This window comes from Phyllobates terribilis, unplaced genomic scaffold (assembly GCF_046119375.1).
Source record: "Phyllobates terribilis strain yellow unplaced genomic scaffold, ASM4611937v1 Scaffold_5__5_contigs__length_657084704, whole genome shotgun sequence".
Classification (NCBI taxonomy): domain Eukaryota; kingdom Metazoa; phylum Chordata; class Amphibia; order Anura; family Dendrobatidae; genus Phyllobates; species Phyllobates terribilis.
Window position 1 is genome coordinate 572,964,474 of NW_027362765.1, and position 19,849 is coordinate 572,984,322.

Here is a 19,849-nt window from a genome sequence, read left to right on the forward strand (position 1 = left end):
CAAATATTTTTTCAGAGCTAAATGAAGAAAAAAATTATTTTTAATTTGCAACCTGATGGAGGTCAGTATAGATGGACTAATAGACCAAGTCCCACACACTGCTAGAAGCCCAAATATTTTTTCAGAGCTAGATGCAGAAAAAATTATTTTTAATTTGCAACCTGATGGAGGTCAGTATAGATGGACTAATAGACCAAGTCCCACACACCGCTAGAAGCCCAAATATTTTTTCAGAGCTAGATGCAGAAAAAAATTATTTTTAATTTGCAACCTGATGGAGGTCAGTATAGATGGACTAATAGACCAAGTCCCACACACCGCTAGAAGCCCAAATATTTTTTCAGAGCTAGATGCAGAAAAAAATTATATTCAATTTGCAACCTGCTGGAGGTCAGTATAGAAGGACTAATAGAACAAGTCCCACACACTGCTAGAAGCCCAAATATTTTTTCAGAGCTAAATGAAGAAAAAAATTATTTTTAATTTGCAACCTGATGGAGGTCAGTATAGATGGACTAATAGACCAAGTCCCACACACTGCTAGAAGCCCAAATATTTTTTCAGAGCTAGATGCAGAAAAAAATTATTTTTAATTTGCAACCTGATGGAGGTCAGTATAGATGGACTAATAGACCAAGTCCCACACACCGCTAGAAGCCCAAATATTTTTTCAGAGCTAGATGCAGAAAAAAATTATTTTTAATTTGCAACCTGATGGAGGTCAGTATAGATGGACTAATAGACCAAGTCCCACACACCGCTAGAAGCCCAAATATTTTTTCAGAGCTAGATGCAGAAAAAAATTATATTCAATTTGCAACCTGCTGGAGGTCAGTATAGAAGGACTAATAGAACAAGTCCCACACACTGCTAGAAGCCCAAATATTTTTTCAGAGCTAAATGAAGAAAAAAATTATTTTTAATTTGCAACCTGATGGAGGTCAGTATAGATGGACTAATAGACCAAGTCCCACACACTGCTAGAAGCCCAAATATTTTTTCAGAGCTAGATGCAGAAAAAAATTATTTTTAATTTGCAACCTGATGGAGGTCAGTATAGATGGACTAATAGACCAAGTCCCACACACCGCTAGAAGCCCAAATATTTTTTCAGAGCTAGATGCAGAAATTTTTTTTATTCAATTTGCAACCTGATGGAGGTCAGTATAGATGGACTAATAGAACAAGTCCCACACGCTGCTAGAAGCCCAAATATTTTTTCAGAGATAAATGAAGAAAAAAATTATTTTTAATTTGCAACCTGATGGAGGTCAGTATAGATGGACTAATAGACCAAGTCCCACACACTGCTAGAAGCCCAAATATTTTTTCAGAGCTAGATGCAGAAAAAAATTATTTTTAATTTGCAACCTGATGAAGGTCAGTATAGATGGACTAATAGACCAAGTCCCACACACCGCTAGAAGCCCAAATATTTTTTCAGAGCTAGATGCAGAAAAAAATTATATTCAATTTGCAACCTGCTGGAGGTCAGTATAGAAGGACTAATAGAACAAGTCCCACACACTGCTAGAAGCCCAAATATTTTTTCAGAGCTAAATGAAGAAAAAAATTATTTTTAATTTGCAACCTGATGGAGGTCAGTATAGATGGACTAATAGACCAAGTCCCACACACTGCTAGAAGCCCAAATATTTTTTCAGAGCTAGATGCAGAAAAAAATTATATTCAGTTTGCAACCTGATGGAGGTCAGTATAGATGGACTAATAGAATGATGCTATGCCCAAAAGATTTTACTTCACTAGGTGCAGTAAAAAAATTGGTATTCTATACACAGGTGGTATATCTTGCAACACAGATAGGCTACTCCACTGACTAACACACTCTGCAATAGGCCAAAAAGGATTAGCTTTGCTAGATTCAGCCAAATGCTGTGAAAAAAACTTGCACAGCACTGGCACAGACCTGCCTGGCAAAAACTGATAGGAACTGATGTAACCTAGTCCTGAAAAGGACTCCAATTACAATTAGTCTTTACTCCCACAATCTATCTATTTAAGAGCACAGACCTGCCTGATAAAAGTCGTAGGAAATGCTGTAACCTAGTCCTTAAAAGGAGTGCAATCACAACTATTCCCTACTCCCAAGCTATCTGTATATTTGTGCGAAAATTGGCTTGAAATTAACAAGGTATAGCGCACACAGCAACAGCGGTGCCGTCTAACACGCAGCTACAGCAGTGAGAAAATGGTGGCGACGGGGAAAATGGCTTGGTCTTATAGGGCAAGGACATGTGACATACACTGCCAATCACACATGCCCTTGCTTGTGTGAAAAAAAGCACTTCGCTCCGTGTGTGCGCTGCTGATAGGCTGACAGATTGCACCTCCCCACCGTAAATGCGGGAAAGAGAAAAAAAAATGGAGATCTTCATTGTTCCTGCAGAGATCCATCCCCTGCCCCTCCCCCCGCCCCGCTGTACACTCAAACTGCGTATTAACATTAATTTTCATCATTACTGAGAAAAAATCCATTTATGATTTTGGTGCACGAACAGTTATCGAACATAACCTCGAACAGCCGAGTTTTTCTCAAATTGTTCGTGTTCGCCGACCGGCTCGAACACCGCCCAAAACAGCTCGAATTTGAGATTGGCGAACAGTTCGAGTAGAACAACGCTCATCTCTACTCATGAACCTCCTTTTTCACTAGTAAAATACCAAAAATGGTACCAATAAAAATGTCAACTCGCCCCGCAAAAAACAAGCCCTCGCATGACTCTGTCTGCTGAAATATGGAAAAATTATAGCTCTCAAAATATGGCGATGCAAAAACTAGATTTTGCAAAAAAAGCGTTTTTTAGTGTGTGACAGCTGTCAATCATAAAAACCCGATATGAATCTGGTATAGCTGTAATTGCACCGATCCGAAGAATAAAGTAATCTAATCACTTATACCACACAAGGAACGGCGTAAAAAATACATAAAACCAATTCTTCACCTACTACTGATTTGTTTATTATGTGTCCCAAAGATCGCAGTAAGGCTCTGCTCACATTTATCCTGTGCTCTGAACTGATCGCTTACACCAGGGTTTCCGTGTAAATCTCTGAAATACGTGATTCAGACGGAACCCATGACCCTGTAATGAGGCAGATATAGGCCACTGTGAATGCCGTCTGGCCTGTGATCCCACGGTGTCAGTTTTTTTAGGCGTGCATAAAAGTACGGTTGGCCACAATTTTGTACACTTCTGAAAAAAAGGACACCGCTAAACAAAGGCCAGACGGAGTCCAGAGTAACTCTGCTGCCTCATTATAGTGAATGGATCCTGCAGGGGTTTCATCTGAATTACATCACTTGGAAATTTAGATGGAAACCCCGATGTAAATGCTCAGCCTAGAGCGCTGGATAAATGTTATGTAAAATGTTCCCAATAAAAGCTTCAACTCAGTCCTCAAAAAAAGCTTGTCCCCACTCAGGTCCGTTATCTGTTAAAAAATATAAGGAACTTCCAAGTTACTGGCAGCAGAAAGGCTCTGGAAAAGCGAAATAGTCCTTGTCCCCCAAAAGAAATTCAGAAAATGTTGTGCTCCTAAATCCAAATGCCTCCCTCCCTTCTGAGCAGCACAATGTGCCTAAACTACATTTAGGGTCCACATGTGTGGCATTCCTATAGCGATGAGAGCTTACCTAATTTACAGGTGCATGTCTCCAGAAGCACGATCTGGGCACAACGTGCTGGCCACTACAGCGTACTGGTCACTTCAACAGCAGTTTGAAATTTTCACTCAGCAACATCCACTGCTGCTTGTTTCTGGAAAAGACCCATGGAGTCAAAATCGTCACTACACCCGTAGGTAAATTCCCAAAGGGGTATAATTTCCAAAATGGGGTCACTTGAGGGGGAATTCTGCTCTTCTAGCACTTAGGGGCTGTGTATATTGAGTCCGCAAACTATTCTACAATAATTTGTTCTCCAAGAGTCAAATTGCGCTCCGTCCCTCCCGGATCTCGTTGCATGGCTAAGCGGTATGGTACAGCCACATATGGGGTATTGCCACGTTTAGAAGAAATTGTGTGACACATTTTTACACCATTTTTACCCATTGCCCTTTGTGAAAATGTAAAATCTGAGGATAAAACATTTTTTTGTGGTAAAAATATAATTATGTTTTCTTCACTGCCCAATGGTATAAATTAAAAATTTAAAAAATACTCACTACTGCCCTAGATGAATTCCTTGAGAGGTGTAGTTTATAAAATGGGGTCACATGTAGGGGTTCCTGCTGTTTCGGAATGTCACCGACTCTTCAAATGTGACACGGTGTATGCAACCTATCCCAGCCAACATAGCAATCCTTTCTCTTCCGAACCCTGCCGTACACCAAAGCAGTGGTATTCCCCCACATATGGGGTATCGGCTTTCTGAGGAGAAATTGCACAACAAATTTCATGGTGCAATTTTTCCTGTTACCCTTATGATAATGCAAAATTAGGGGATGAAAAACATTTTTGTGGGAAAAATGTGAAAAATTTTTTTTTTAAGGCTCAATATTATAAACTTCTGTGAAGCACCTGGGGGTTCAAGGTACTCACCACACATCTAGATAAGTTCCCTAAAGGGTCTAGTTTCCAAAATGGTGTCACTTGTGGGGGCTTTCCACTGTTTAGGCACATCAGGGGCTCCCCAAATGCGACATGGCGTCCGCTAATTTTTCAAACAAATTTTACACTCAAAAAGTCAAATGGCACTCCTTCCCTTCCAAACCCTGCAGTGCGCTCAAACAGTGGTTTTCCCCCACATATGTGGTATCGGCATACTCAGGAGAAATTTCACAACAAATTTCATGGTGCAATTTCTCCTGTTACCCTTATGATAATGCAAAATTAGGGGATGAAAAATGTTTTTGTGGGAAAAATGTGAAAATGTTATTTTTACGGCTCAATATTATAAACTTCTGTGAAGCACCTGGGGGTTCAAGGTGCTTACCACACATCTAGATAAGTTCCCTAAGGGGTCCAGTTTCCAAAATGGTGTCACTTGTGGGGGGTTTCCACTGTTTAGGCACATCAGGAGCTCCCCAAATGCAACATGGCGTCCGCTAATTATTCAAGCAAATTTTACATTCAAAAAGTCAAATGGCGCTCCTTCCCTTCCGAACCCTGCAGTGCTCCCAAACAGTGGTTTTTCCTCACATATCAGCATGCTCAGGAGAAATTGCACTTCAAATTGTGCAGTCCATTTTTTCCTGTTACCCTTGCGAAAATAAAAAAAATTGTGTCTAAAGTAACATTTTTGTGAAAAAAAGTTAAATGTTCATTTTTTTCTTCCACATTCCAAAAATTCCCGTGAAGCACCTGAAGGGTTAATAAACTTCTTTAATGTGGTTTTGAGCACCTTGAGGGGTGCAGTTTTTAGAATGGTGTCACTTTTGGGTATTTTCTGTCATGGAGGTCCCTCAAAGTCACTTCAAATAAGATGTGGTCCCTAAAAAAATGTTTTTGTAAATTTTGTTGGAAAAATGAGAAATCGATGGTCAACTTTTAACCCTTATAGCTTCCTAGCAAAAAAAATGTTGGTTCCAAAATTGTGCTGAATCTGATGTAAAGTAGTCATGTGGGAAATGTTATTTATTAACTATTTTCTGTGACATATCTCTCTGATTTAAGGGCATGAAAAATCAAAGTTTGAAAATTGCAAAATTGTCTAAATTTTCACCAAATTTCTGATTTTTTCACAAATAAACGCAAGTGATATCGAAGAAATCTTACCATTATCATGAAGTACAAGATGTCACAAAAAAACAATCTCAGAATCAGGGGAATCCAGAGCTATTACCTCATAAAGTGACAGTGGTCATAATTTAAAATATTGGACTGGTCACGAAGGCGCGAAAACAGGTTCTGGCGCGAAGTGGTTAACCCAATCCCACCACCCACAAACATTCCCAAAACCATTTCTACATCACATTCTACATACTCCTTTCTTACTTCCTCATGCTCCAATAACTTAACATTCAACTTCCACAAACTTTTCCCAAACACTCCATTCACATTCACATCCAACTCACACATCATACACACATGATCTGAAAACAAAACATTCTCCTGCTTATAATCAGCAGGAATCATATTTTTTAAACTAAAACAATAATCCAATCTGGATTGTATTCTACCACTTTCGGAAAAGAAGGTATTTAACAAAGGCCTCACTTTATATACACTTTGCATATCATGCAAATCAAAATCACTAACCAACTCTAACAAAGTTTTCCCCGACACATCCACATTCACTCTCCCCACATCACAATTCATATCACCCACAATCACCACAGGCATTCTTCCCGGAACAAAAAGTTAAATTTTTTCAAATAATTTTTCCGGTCATTTTTCTCCACCGGTGGATAAACATTAATAACACAAAATTTAACATTTTTATACTCAAAATTAGCTAAAATACACCTCCCCACATCAATCACCACATAATCACTCAAAACCACCTCCCTCCCTTTAACTAAAATCCCCACACCATCATTTTTATTACATGCCATCTCCGACCACACAGACACTTCATGAGACCATTCATCCCCTATCACCCCATCCACCACCCCACACTCTTGCAAACAAAAAATCGATGCATTCTTCATGGCCAAAAAATCAAAAATTTCAGCCCTCCTGACCTTATTTTTAAACACTCTCACATTTTCTGAAATTATAGTAAAATCCATTTCACCTACTAAAACAAATACAGAAAGTTACAAAACTACTACAAAACTCCACTCACAAAAAAAGCCTTTGACTTGAGTCAAAGCTCACATAGGACGATAATAGGCATTATCATGCATATTGCAAGGCAACCTTAACCAACACCCCCACTATCTTCTTCTACCATCTGAACCAAGCAACTCGTTTCCGAGCCGCTAGCAGCATCACCATCACCCCACCTTGCTTTCTTGACACCCACTTTTCTCTGCGGTTCCCTGATATCTTCTTCATCACTTGCCCCACCACCCTCCCTGTGACTCTTTCTACTCCCCCCACCCTCATCGGAGAGGTACTCATCAATATTTTCAGGATCTGAGGGGTGTAATAAAACTTCCCCAATTTACATACAATCTGCAGCATCTACAGCGCCCTGAAAGTCCAACGTATCCAGACACATTCCTTATCCCGCTGCTTTCATCTGCTTCTCCATTTTTTTCAATTCTTTCACAAGCCCCTTCTCCATTTTTGGTGCCTCCTTCTCCTTCTGGTAAGCAGTAGAGATGAGCGTTGTTCTACTCGAACTGTTCGCCAATCTCAAATTCGAGCTGTTTTGGGCGGTGTTCGAGCCGTTCGGCGAACACGAACAATTTGAGAAAAATTCGGCTGTTCGAGGTTATGTTCGATAACTGTTCGTGCACCAAAATCATAACTGGATTTTTTCTCAGTAATGATGAAAATTAATGTTAATATGCAGTTTGAGTGTACAGCGGGGTGGGGGGAGGGGCAGGGGATGGATCTCTGCAGGAACAATGAAGATCTCCATTTTTTTTTTCTCTTTCCCGCATTTACAGTGGGGAGGTGCAATCTGTCAGCCTATCAGCAGCGCACACACGGAGCGAAGTGCTTTTTTTCACACAAGCAAGGGCATGTGTCATTGGCAGTGTATGTCACATGTCCTTGCCCTATAAGACCAAGCCATTTTCCCCGTCGCCACCATTTTCTCACTGCTGCAGCTGCGTGTTAGACGGCACCGCTGTTGCTGTGTGCGCTATACCTTGTTAATTTCAAGCCAATTTTCGCACAAATCTACAGATAGCTTGGGAGTAGGGAATAGTTGTGATTGCAGTCCTTTTAAGGACTAGGTTACAGCATTTCCTACGACTTTTATCAGGCAGGTCTGTGCTCTTAAATAGATAGATTGTGGGAGTAAAGACTAATTGTAATTGGAGTCCTTTTCAGGACTAGGTTACATCAGTTCCTATCAGTTTTTGCGAGGCAGGTCTGTGCCAGTGCTGTGCAAGTTTTTTTCACAGCATTTGGCTGAATCTAGCAAAGCTAATCCTTTTTGGCCTATTGCAGAGTGTGTTAGTCAGTGGAGTAGCCTATCTGTGTTGCAAGATATACCACCTGTGTATAGAATACCAATTTTTTTACTGCACCTAGTGAAGTAAAATCTTTTGGGCATAGCATCATTCTATTAGTCCATCTATACTGACCTCCATCAGGTTGCAAATTGAATATAATTTTTTTCTGCATCTAGCTCTAAAAAAATATTGGGCTTCTAGCTGTGTGTGGGACTTGTTGTATTAGTCCATCTATACTGACCTCCATCAGGTTGCAAACTGCATATATTTTTTTCTTCATCTACCTCTGAAAAAATATTGGGCTTCTAGCTGTGTGTGGGACTTGTTCTATTAATCCATCTATACAGACCTCCATCAGGTTGCAAACTGAATATATTTTTTTCTGCATCTACCTCTGAAAAAATATTGGGCTTCTAGCTGTGTGTGGGACTTGTTGTATTAGTCCATCTATACTGACCTCCATCAGGTTGCAAACTGAATATATTTTTTTCTGCATCTACCTCTGAAAAAATATTGCGCTTCTAGCTGTGTGTGGGACTTGTTGTATTAGTCCATCTATACAGACCTCCATCAGGTTGCAAATTGAATATATTTTTTCTGCATCTACCTCTGAAAAAATATTGGGCTTCTAGCTGTGTGTGGGACTTGTTGTATTAGTCCATCTATACTGACCTCCATCAGGTTGCAAACTGAATATATATTTTTCTGCATCTACCTCTGAAAAAATATTGGGCTTCTAGCTGTGTGTGGGACTTGTTCTATTAATCCATCTATACAGACCTCCATCAGGTTGCAAACTGAATATATTTTTTTCTGCATCTACCTCTGAAAAAATATTGGGCTTCTAGCTGTGTGTGGGACTTGTTGCATTAGTCCATCTATAATGACCTCCATCAGGTTGCAAACTGAATATATTTTTTTCTGCATCTACCTCTGAAAAAATATTGGGCTTCTAGCTGTGTGTGGGACTTGTTCTATTAATCCATCTATACAGACCTCCATCAGGTTGCAAACTGAATATATTTTTTTCTGCATCTACCTCTGAAAAAATATTGGGCTTCTAGCTGTGTGTGGGACTTGTTGTATTAGTCCATCTATACAGACCTCCATCAGGTTGCAAACTGAATATATTTTTTTCTGCATCTACCTCTGAAAAAATATTTGGCCTTCTAGCAGTGTGTGGGACTTTCTCTATTAGTCCATCTATACTGACCTCCATCAGGTTGCAAATTAAAAATAATTTTTATCTGCATCTAGCTCTGAAAAAATATTTGGCCTTCTAGCAGTGTGTGGGACTTTCTCTATTAGTCCATCTATACTGACCTCCATCAGGTTGCAAATTAAAAATAATTTTTATCTGCATCTAGCTCTGAAAAAATATTTGGCCTTCTAGCAGTGTGTGGGACTTTCTCTATTAGTCCATCTATACTGACGTCCATCAGGTTGCAAATTGAATATAATTTTTTTCTGCATCTAACCCAGCCAATAGTTTTGGCCTAATACCACAGTTTGGCCACTCAGCTCTGCTCGGTTCCCATCCATTGTTTTTTTGTGCAAACAACTCCAGAGTTGTTAATTAGTTAACCACCAAAATGAGTGGAAAAAGGCCTGCTGCTGGTGGAAAGGGGAATAGGCGTGTTGGGAAGGGGAAAAAAGGTTGTGTCCGTGGGGTAGGCGTTAAAGCAACAGTAACATCTGCAGAAGAAAGACCATCTTCCAGCCAAACTAAAATGTCTACTTCTTTTAGCGGACAATGTGATAAGATCCCTTTCTTATGGCCACGCCAATCGCTACAAATTCCAGATGAGGCACAAAAACAGCAGGTGCTTCAACGGATATCAAGTGCTCCTTTAAGTGGGCTCTCCTCCCCATCAACTTCAACATCACAAATACTCCAGTCCTCAAAGGTGTCACCCCAATCGCACTTGCTTCCTCACAGCTCCCAAATCTCCAGCTGCCCGTCTGAGTATGAGGTAGAACAGATGGTTGAGTCTGCAGAGCTGTTTACTCATACTATAGCCTGGGAATCAGAGGTCGACTCCAGCGCTTCTGTGAATCCAGACGAGGAAATGATCTGCACTGATGCCCAGAATCTTTATGAGTCGGATCCAGGACCAGACGCAGAAGGTTCTGACCATAATGTAGACCCTCATTCCCAAACTGTAACTCCTGTTGGTGGAGACAATGAGGAAGACGATGATAAGACTCAAATACCTGATTGGAGCGACAACTTTAGTTTTTTGTCAGGGCAGGAACAGGTTGGCTCTGAGGACGACGGGTGTGATAACGCACAGGGTGATGATGATGAGGTTGGAGATCCCACTTACTGTCAACCCACAGTCAGCCAAGAGATGAGGTCAGCAGAGGAGGTGGAGGAAGATGCTAGTGACGACGAGGTCAGGTTGCGCCTTCCTGGACAGAGACGTAGTACTGGAAGCACGTCAACAACTGCATCCTCAAACACAACTCTGCCTCTCACCACAAGTCGTGGTGGCTCTTCAGGTCGCATGGGTGCTAAGCCTTGCATAGCCTGGGCATTTTTTCAGATCGATAAAGATGACCCAACTCGTGTTATCTGTAACATTTGTCAGCAAAAGCTAAGTAGAGGCCAAAAAATACATAGTTTGAGTACTTCATGCATGAACCGGCACATGGACATGAAGCATAAGTTGCAGTGGGAAGCTCAGTGTGCTACAATGCGGCCTAGCCGGCCGGGCCAACCACCGTCTGCCATATCTTGTGCATCCGTGGCCTCTTCATCCTCTGTGACTGGGGGGACAGCAGTCACACCTGTTTTGGGGCGCAGACCTGCCACCTCTTTACCCGCAACAGCCAGCGTGATTGGCAGGTCATCATTTTCTTTGGAGGTGGTAACACCAGCTGGTGTTGAGCGCTGTCCGACATCGATAGCACCACCTTTGGATCAAGGCAACCTAACATGTCCGCCTGCATCTTCCTCACAGATCGGCAATTTGCCGGGGACACCCTTATCAACCCCGTCTAAGCACAATAGCCAGCCCTCGGTCCCTCAGATGTGGACAAGTAAAAGACCATTTTCTCCTAGCCATGAGAAAGCTAAGAGGTTGAATTTCACCATCTGCAAGTTCTTGGCTACAGAAATGCTGCCTTTCCGCCTGGTGGACACAGAGGATTTTCGAGACCTTATGTCCGTCGCAGTGCCCCAGTACCAGATGCCCAGTCGGCACTACTTCTCAAAGAAAGGTGTGCCTGCGCTCCACCAGCATGTCGCACACAACATCACCGCTTCTTTGAGAAACTCTGTGTGTGACAGGGTGCATTTCACCACAGACACTTGGACGAGTAGGCATGGACAGGGGCGTTACATGTCGCTGACTGGGCACTGGGTAACTATGGTGACAGTAGGACAAGGGGCTGCTGTCCAAGTCTTGCCGTCCCCACGAGTTGTGCGTCAATCCTCTTTATGTCAAAGTTCCTCCACTGCTTCTGCCTCCTCAACCTCCTCTCGGTCTTCCACCTGCACCCAAAGCCTGTCTGGTCATGCCTCAAGCTTTCTAACTGCGCAGAAGGGATCCTGCACACCTCCTTACTATGCTGGCAGTAGGGCTCAACGTCATCAGGCGGTTTTTACATTGAAATGTCTGGGAAATGTGAGTCACACAGCTGAGGAGTTGTGGTCAGCTCTGGAGAACCAATTTCATGAATGGTTGTCTCCACTGGACCTGAAACCAGGGAAGGCCGTGTGCGACAATGCTGCAAACCTGGGTGCGGCCCTTCGCCGGGGCAATGTCACACACGTGCCTTGTATGGCTCACGTGTTGAACCTGGTTGTCCAGCAATTTTTAACCCACTATCCCAGACTAGATGGCCTTCTGCAGAGGGCACGGTCGCTGTGTGCTCACTTTCGCCGTTCGCATCCCGCAGCTCAGCGACTTACATCTCTACAGAAGTCGTTGGGCCTGCCACTTCACCGGCTAAAATGCGATGTGCCTACCCGGTGGAATTCAACTCTGCACATGTTGCAGCGACTGTGGCAGCACCGACAAGCCCTGGTGCAATACGTTCTGACGTATAGCCTGGGCCAACGAGATCCAGAGGTGGGGCAAATCACGCTGGAGGAGTGGTCTCAGATCAGGGACCTATGCACCCTTCTGCACAGTTTTGAAATGGCGACGAAGATGTTTAGTGCTGACGATGCCATTATCAGCATGACTATTCCGGTGATTTACATGCTGGAGCACATGTTAAACAGAATTCGGAGTCAGGTGGTGGCACAAGAGGAGGTGGAGGAAGTAGAGGAGGAGGAGTTGTATGCGGAAGGGCTAACATCTGCAAGGTCCAGACGGTCGGCAGCACCAAGGCGGCAGGCATGTGAGGGTGGGGGAGATGGTTTTACCAGGGCGCATGGTAGCAGCCAAACTAGTGAGGAAGGTGCAGGAGCCCAGGAAGAAGTGGAGGACGAACTGATGGAAGACTCATCAGATGAGGGAGACCTTGATCACATTTCTGTTGTGCGAGGTTGGGGGGAGAGGACAGAGGAAGGAAGCATGATTGTTACCTCGCCACCAACACAACAGGGACTTGGTGCTCCTGGATGCGCAACACACATGAGTGCCTTCTTGCTGCACTACCTGCAACATGACCCTCGAATTGTGAGAATTAGAAATAATCCTGACTACTGGGTTGCCACACTGTTAGATCCCCGGTACAAAAGTAAATTTGCAGAAATTATTCCTGCCATAGAAAGGGATGCACGCATGCAGGAGTATCAGCAGAGACTGTTGCAGAATCTTACATGTGCTTTTCCACAAAATACCAGTGGTGCACGTAGTGAATCTCACAGTTCCAACTTGCCAACCGTGGGACCGTCAAGTGTTCAGCACTCAAACCGTAACAGAACCACAGTATCTGCTGGTAACATCAATTTTGCGGAATCATTTCACCACTTTTTTAGCCCATCCTTTGCAAGGCCACAGGAGACAAGAAGTCTGACACATAGTCAACGCCTAGAGACGATGGTACAGGAGTATCTCCAAGTAAACATTGAAGCCACGACTGTGTCACTGGACCCTTGCTCTTTTTGGGCTTCCAATCTGGATAAATGGCCGGAGCTAGCCACTTACGCCTTGGAGATCTTGTCATGCCCCGCAGCCAGCGTTCTGTCTGAACGTGTGTTCAGCGCTGCTGGTGGTGTGCTGACAGATAAGCGCACGCGGCTCTCCACTGATAATGTAGACAGACTCACGTTCATAAAGATGAACAAATCATGGATCCGAAACGACTTTTCTACCCCTGTGTCATCCTGGGGAGAGTAAAAGCTTGATGATTGGTTAAAATCACCCTACCAACCGTTTTAAGCTTTCAAATTACTAATCATGTTTATCTGTATCTTGGCTGGAAAATAATTTGGGCTTTGTAGCAGTGTGCTGCACTGATTCTATTAGGCCATCTATAATAAGCTCCACCAGATTTAAAATTACTAATCATGTTTATCTGCATCTTGACTGGAAAATAATTTGGGCTTTGTAGCAGTGTGCAGCACTGATCCTATTAGGCCATCTATACTAAAGCTTCACCAGATTTAAAATTAATAATAATTTTTAGCTGCATCTAGCCCGGAAAATAATTTTGGGGCTCCGAGATGCGCAAGACACATAAGTGCCTTCTTGCTGCACTACCTGCAGCATGACCCTCATATTGTCAGAATTCGAAGTAATCATGACTACTGGGTTGCCACACTCTTAGATCCCCCAAACTTTTCGATCAACCTTTTCATTTTAATAAAGACCAAAAAATGGTCATTTTTGAAATTATAAGCATTAGCAGGTTGTTAGAAACTGAAATCAAACAGTTTTCAACTCAAAACTTTATTCTAGGTGATGTTACATTTTCACATAGGACCCCTTGTTCGAAAGGAGCTTCTGAACTCTCTCGTCCATTGAATTTGTCAGGTTTTGGATGGTTTCTGCTTCAATTGTTTTGCATGAGGACAGAATACCCTCCCAGAGCTGTTGCTTAGATGTGAACTGCCTCCCGCCATCATAGACACTCCTTTTGATGATGCTCCAGTGGTTCTGAATGGGGTAGAGGTCAGGGGAGCATGGGGGTCACACCATAAGTTTGTCCCCTTTTATGCCCATATCAGCCAGAGATGCAGATGTTTTATGTGCAGCATGAGATGGTGCATTATCATGCAAAAAAATGATCTTGCTGTGAAATACACGGTTCTTCTTCTTGAACCATGGCAGGAAGTGCTGTTTGAGAAAATCCACATACATTATGGAGTTCATCTTTAGCGCCTTCAGGGATCCTAAAGGGGCCGACAATCTCTCTCCCCATGATTCCAGCCCAAAACATTACTCCACCTCCTCCTTGTTGGCGCTGTAGCCGTGTTTGCGTGGGGTGTCCATCAACCAGCCATCCTCCACTCCATCCATCTGGACCATCGAGCGCTGCACGGCACTCATCCGTGAACAAAACAGATTTGAAATCAGTCTTCATGTAATGTTTGGCCCACTGGAGCCGTTTCTGCTTGTGTGAAGTGGATAGAGGAGGTCGACAGGATGGCGTATGCACAGCTGCAAACCTCTGAAGGACCCTGCATCTTGTTGTTCGGGGGACGTTGGAGGCACAAGCAGCTTCAAAAACTTGGCTGCTGCTATGACAAGGCTTTTTTGCCGCTGCTCTTTCAACCTGACATAATTGCCTGTAGGAAAGAGTCCTCAATTTGCCCTTATCAGCACGCACACGTGTGTACTGTGAATCAGCTACATACTTCTTGATTGCCAAGACACTTCATCCTGATCATCGCACAATGTTGATTGTAGTCATGCCTTGACCTAAACACTCCACAATTTGTTGCTTCTCAGCAGCCGACACATCCTTTTTCTTTCCCATTTTGGCAGAAAATGTAGGCTGCTTAATAATGTGAGACAGCCTTCTTAAGTAGTCTTGCCTTTCATTGGACACACCTGCCAAACTAATTAGCACAGGTGTCTGCAATTGCTTACAGTGATATAAAGAGCCCTGACACACATCACCATCAATGAGTTTAACTGACAAACAAATTCTTTCCTTATCACTCCTAAACACTTTTTGCATAATAATTTGGAACACAGTGTACATGTGCTTTTCCACAAAACACCAGTGGTTCACGTAGTGAATCTTACAGTTCTAACTTGCCAACCGTGGTCTGTATGGAGTTGTTCAATAAAGGGCCCAAAATTAAGATAACATAGATGGGAGAGGTCTCTATGAATAGGAATTCCTAAGTATTTGATACCCTGTGAGGGCCAGGCAAAGGGAAAGTTGGACTGGATGGAATCCTATATGGATTTGGGGAGGGAGACATCGAGGGCCTCAGACTTCGCTGCATTGATTTTAAAATTTGACCATGTAACAAAGTGATCTATTTCAGCCATAACAGCATGGATGGATATATGTGATTGAGTGATATATACTAGGACATCATCAGCAAATAGAGAGCACTTGTACTCGGTGCCTCCCACCTCAATCCACCTAATATTGGGGTTATGGCGAATTGATGAGAGCAGGTGCTCCGTCACTAGGATGTATAAGAGAGGGGACAGAGAACATCCCTGCCTTGTCCCATTGGTGATTGTGAAAGGTGATGAAAATGTTCTGACGCGCCCCCTGGGCCTTGGGACACCCGGAGCCGGACCCTTTTTGGTGGATGCTGGTGGTTGTAGTCTCCATGGCGGCAACCCGGTTCCGTGGCTCAGGGCGGTCAAACCAGTGGCGGAACTATTTATGTGGTTTTGATGTTTAAATGTCCGACTACGCCACCCGTGGATTGCGGTCAGAGTGAACCGCCGCTCCAGGGCAGACCGCTGAGGCTGGTGTTGTGGGTGCAGCAGAGCGTAGCATAACTCCCCACGGGAGGAGTATAGCCTCAGGGCAGTGTATGCGGAGGATGGGGGTGATGGTGCAGGGCAGGAGCGGTAATGACACGGAGTCAGTGATGCAGTCCAGGGCCTTTACTCACAGTTCTTATTATCCAGACCACGTCTGCAGGTAACGGCTGCCCACGTCGTACTGTGCTCAACAGGTGAGGGGCTCAGACAACTCCCAGATAACTTTGGAGTGCTTCACAGGACCCCCTTTGTGTGTCCTTTGTCTGGCCTTTCTTACCAACCCTTCTGTCCGGCTGCCTCGGGCCTCCTCTTGGTAAACTTGGCGCCAGTTTCCCTTACCCTATGTGGTGCCTTCCTAGCGGGTGTAGCGAGGGGCTGCGCCACATAAAATGTCACAGCCTCCTGTTTCTAGCTGAGGGTCGTTTCCTGCCTCCACTAGCTTCGGGGACCGGTCTCCCCCTTTGGCCTGACCCCTCCACGCAGGTGGATTCGGGCGTGCGGTGGCGACTCGCCCGTCCGCACCCCTGAGATCCCTTCGTTCCTTGTTCCTGGAGCCTTCTCCGCTCCTCTTCCTTCCTTCTCCCTCTTCCAGGCCTGGGCCTCTGTTACTAGGCCCACCTACGGAGCAGAGCTCATGCAGAGCCCCTGCTCCCTGACACTTCTGCTCAGACTTCTCTGCACTGAACTAAGATGGTGCCCACCTTTTATACTCCCTTCTCAATGCACCCAGGAACTGCTTCCTCCCTGCTCCTGCACTACAGGGTTCCCCTTCCTCAGTGTTCCCTCCCCCCACTCCAGCCAGGGACAGGGACTGTCGTGCCCATCTCAGGGGCATATTGGTCGCCCTGCCCCACGGCAATGTGGTGTAATGCATGCAGGTGTCGGGTCCTGATCCACACTACATCCTTACCTGAGAGTGAGATATCACACCTCTGGGTGAGGTGCAATACCTCTGTAGCAACCGAGCCCTCAGGGTGCTACAGTTCCATTTATCTTCAGCCTAGGTGACGTATTGCGATACAGGGCCGTGATTTTGGCTATAAAAGGGTCCCCTAGACCCCTACCCCAAGCTTTTTAAGAGAATCATATATGGCGTGCCAGGAGACTCTATGGAATGCTTTCTCAGCATCCAACGAGAGTATCTAATTACAAATTTTTAACTGCATCTAGCCCAGGAAATACTTTGTGCCTAGTAGCAGGGTCTGTTAGTCAGCGGATTATCCCGGCTGTTAAGCAAGCTACACCACCTGTAGTTTGGACACTTCATTTTTTCAAAGGAAATGCTTCGGGACCACGGGATACTCAGTGAAGAGCATCAGGAGGCACCCCAAGGCATAGGGGCTCGGACTGGCAGTAGGATGCCTTGCGGTGGACAGCCGAGCTCGATCCTTATAAAAGCTTTTTAACTGCAGCAGCTTTAGTGGACGCTACTGGAGCTGGAATTACGCGGCTGCTGGCATGAGACTTGCCCTCCAATAGATCCTTGTAAATGGATTTAAAGTGTATTTATTCAAATTAGAGAGACAATTTAAATTAAAAAGCTTAGAGCTGCCTCCACCACAGGGGAGCTCGCTCGACCCACCAGCGGACAGGCACCAGTATTGGGAGAGGGGGGCTGGCCGTCAGGGTTCACCGCGGCTCTGGCACAAACCCGGCGACACGGAGGTGGCACGGGCAGGAGCGGACTGAACGTGTCGGCTTCTCACTTTTTGGATTTTAGAAGGGCATGACATGCCTATATCTGTGTCTCCCCCTCCTTTTACTCCTCCACCTCTTTTCTTTTCGCATGACTATATGTACTTGTCACTTTTCCATGTGTTAGTTGTGTCTTCTGAGCAGTTTGTCAGCTTTTGGACACCTTTGAAGGTGTTTTCTATGTGTTTCTATGTGTTTTTGTTTGCCTGCCATTGGTTTTAACGGTGTTCGAAGGTGTTCGACGAACAGTTCGACGAACAGTTCGGCGAACACACGGGTGTTCGACGAACCGAACCGAACTCGAACACTACGGGGGTGGCTCAACACTAGTAAGCAGGCCTTAGACTCACAGTTTCAGGGGCAGAACTTTCACTCCACCTCCTCTGCTCCCTCTCCAATCTGGCAGTTTCTCTTTCTACCTGCTGCACAAACCTCCTTTCCTCCTCCTCCTCCTTCCTCTGCTGATCAGATATCCTGGGCACACCCCGTGGGCAATCCTTAAACATGTCCTCACCACTACCACACATGTCACAAGCTTTGAGCTTCGGGAACGCACTTGCCACATGCCCCTCCTCTTTGCAGTTACTGCAACATTGCCCTTTCTTACATTCATCCTGCACATGTCCAAAGCAGTAACATTTTCTGCAATACATAGGCTGCCCCACATAGTAAAGGAAGCCCCTATGTCCCGCCACAGAGAAATTTGCAGGAGGATGTCTGAAGCCTCCCACACTTCCAGGATCGTTCTTCAGTTTCACCCAAAACTTGTATTTGCAGTTAAAAATTCCCAGAGAATTAAACTGCTTTTCTCCTTTCCGCACATAATCACAGTACCGTGCAAGGAAGCCTTCAAGCAATGCTGGGTCGGTAAAAGGATTATAAACTGTTACCCACACAATCTTTTCTTGAAGCCCAAACAAGGGTTCAAACCATACCCCTTCCAAGAAAGGATCATCAGTGTGACTCCGAAGCCACTCAAACACATTAAAGCACGCATTTTCTTCTACAACAGTCACATCATATGTACCTAATTTAGGAAACTCGACGCTGTAGAAATCGCCTCGTTTTGCTCCGGCTTTACCTTCCAAGAGTTTCTCCACAATGAAGAACACATTATTCCTCTCGGAACCTGTTTGATTGACTCCAATTTGGATGGTGTTCTTCACGAAATGCATCTTCAAATCCTGTCGGTATAATACCACAAAAAATCGCCAAATCCTTTCGCAAAAAGGCCTGGATTCCTCCAGAGAGCTCGCACCTATCAGGGTGCAACCAAATGATAGCAGCCAAAAGGCAGAGAAGCGATTATCTGAATAGGTTTTGGCCTATGGCTGCACCCTGGCCCCAAGAAGGCACCCATTGTAGGGATAGGGACAAAGAGGAAGACATGTTGTTCATCAATAGACACCTTAAAACCCACAACTATATGGCTTGTTGCAGATGCACCCCACACGTCTTTAATCTGCATAAGTCCATCTATTTTCACACATTCTCCCCACCCCAATGTCCAATACGCCTCAAGATGGGGGGGGGGTAACTAATTAATGAACAAACAACAGTGGTTACCCCTGCTTCCCAGTCTGTAGGCTCCCTACAGACTGAAGCTGGCTGCTGAAGCACTGCTAGATAAAAGACAGGAGCCCATTATGAAACGTGCAATGTCTGTTCCATTCTTCCATTTTTGCATTCTTGCATTATTCCATTGTCCCATTGCCCCCTAACAATGGGACAATGGAATAATGCAAGAATGGAAGAATGGAACAGACATTGCACGTGTCATAATGGGCTCCTGTCTTTTATCTAGCTGTGCTGCAGCAGCCAGCTTCAGTCTGTAGGGAGCCTACAGACTGGGAAGCAGGGGGTACCGCTGCTCGTTTTTTCAATAATAAGTTACCCTCTCTACCTCCCACCCTTCCCGGTCTTGAGGCGCGTGGGACATTGGGTGGGGGGGAGGAGAGGAGAATGTGTGAAAATAGGTGGACGTACAGGGGATGTATCAGATATTAAACTGATAAGAAAAGATACTACATTTGATCTTAGCCAAAAGGCCGAGAAGAGATTACCTGAATTGGTTTTGGCCTATGGGCTGCACCCTGGCCCCAAGAAGGCACTCATTTTAGGGATAGGGACAAAGACTCCCCTTAGGAAGACATGTTGTTGGAGAAGGTCGCATACAGGAGAGCTCCTGAGCCCAAACTAAAATCCCCTTATAATCTAGGGTTTTCATCCACCTTCTAAAAAACCCCAGTTATATTATTAAATCAAAG

At 44.5% G+C, this 19,849-nt stretch overlaps 1 pseudogene; it reads right to left on the bottom strand.

Moving 5' to 3' along the window:
* Positions 1 to 19,543: 19,543 nt before the first annotated feature.
* On the bottom strand, positions 19,544 to 19,642 carry LOC141150888 (U2 spliceosomal RNA; annotated as a pseudogene).
* Positions 19,643 to 19,849: the final 207 nt, after the last annotated feature.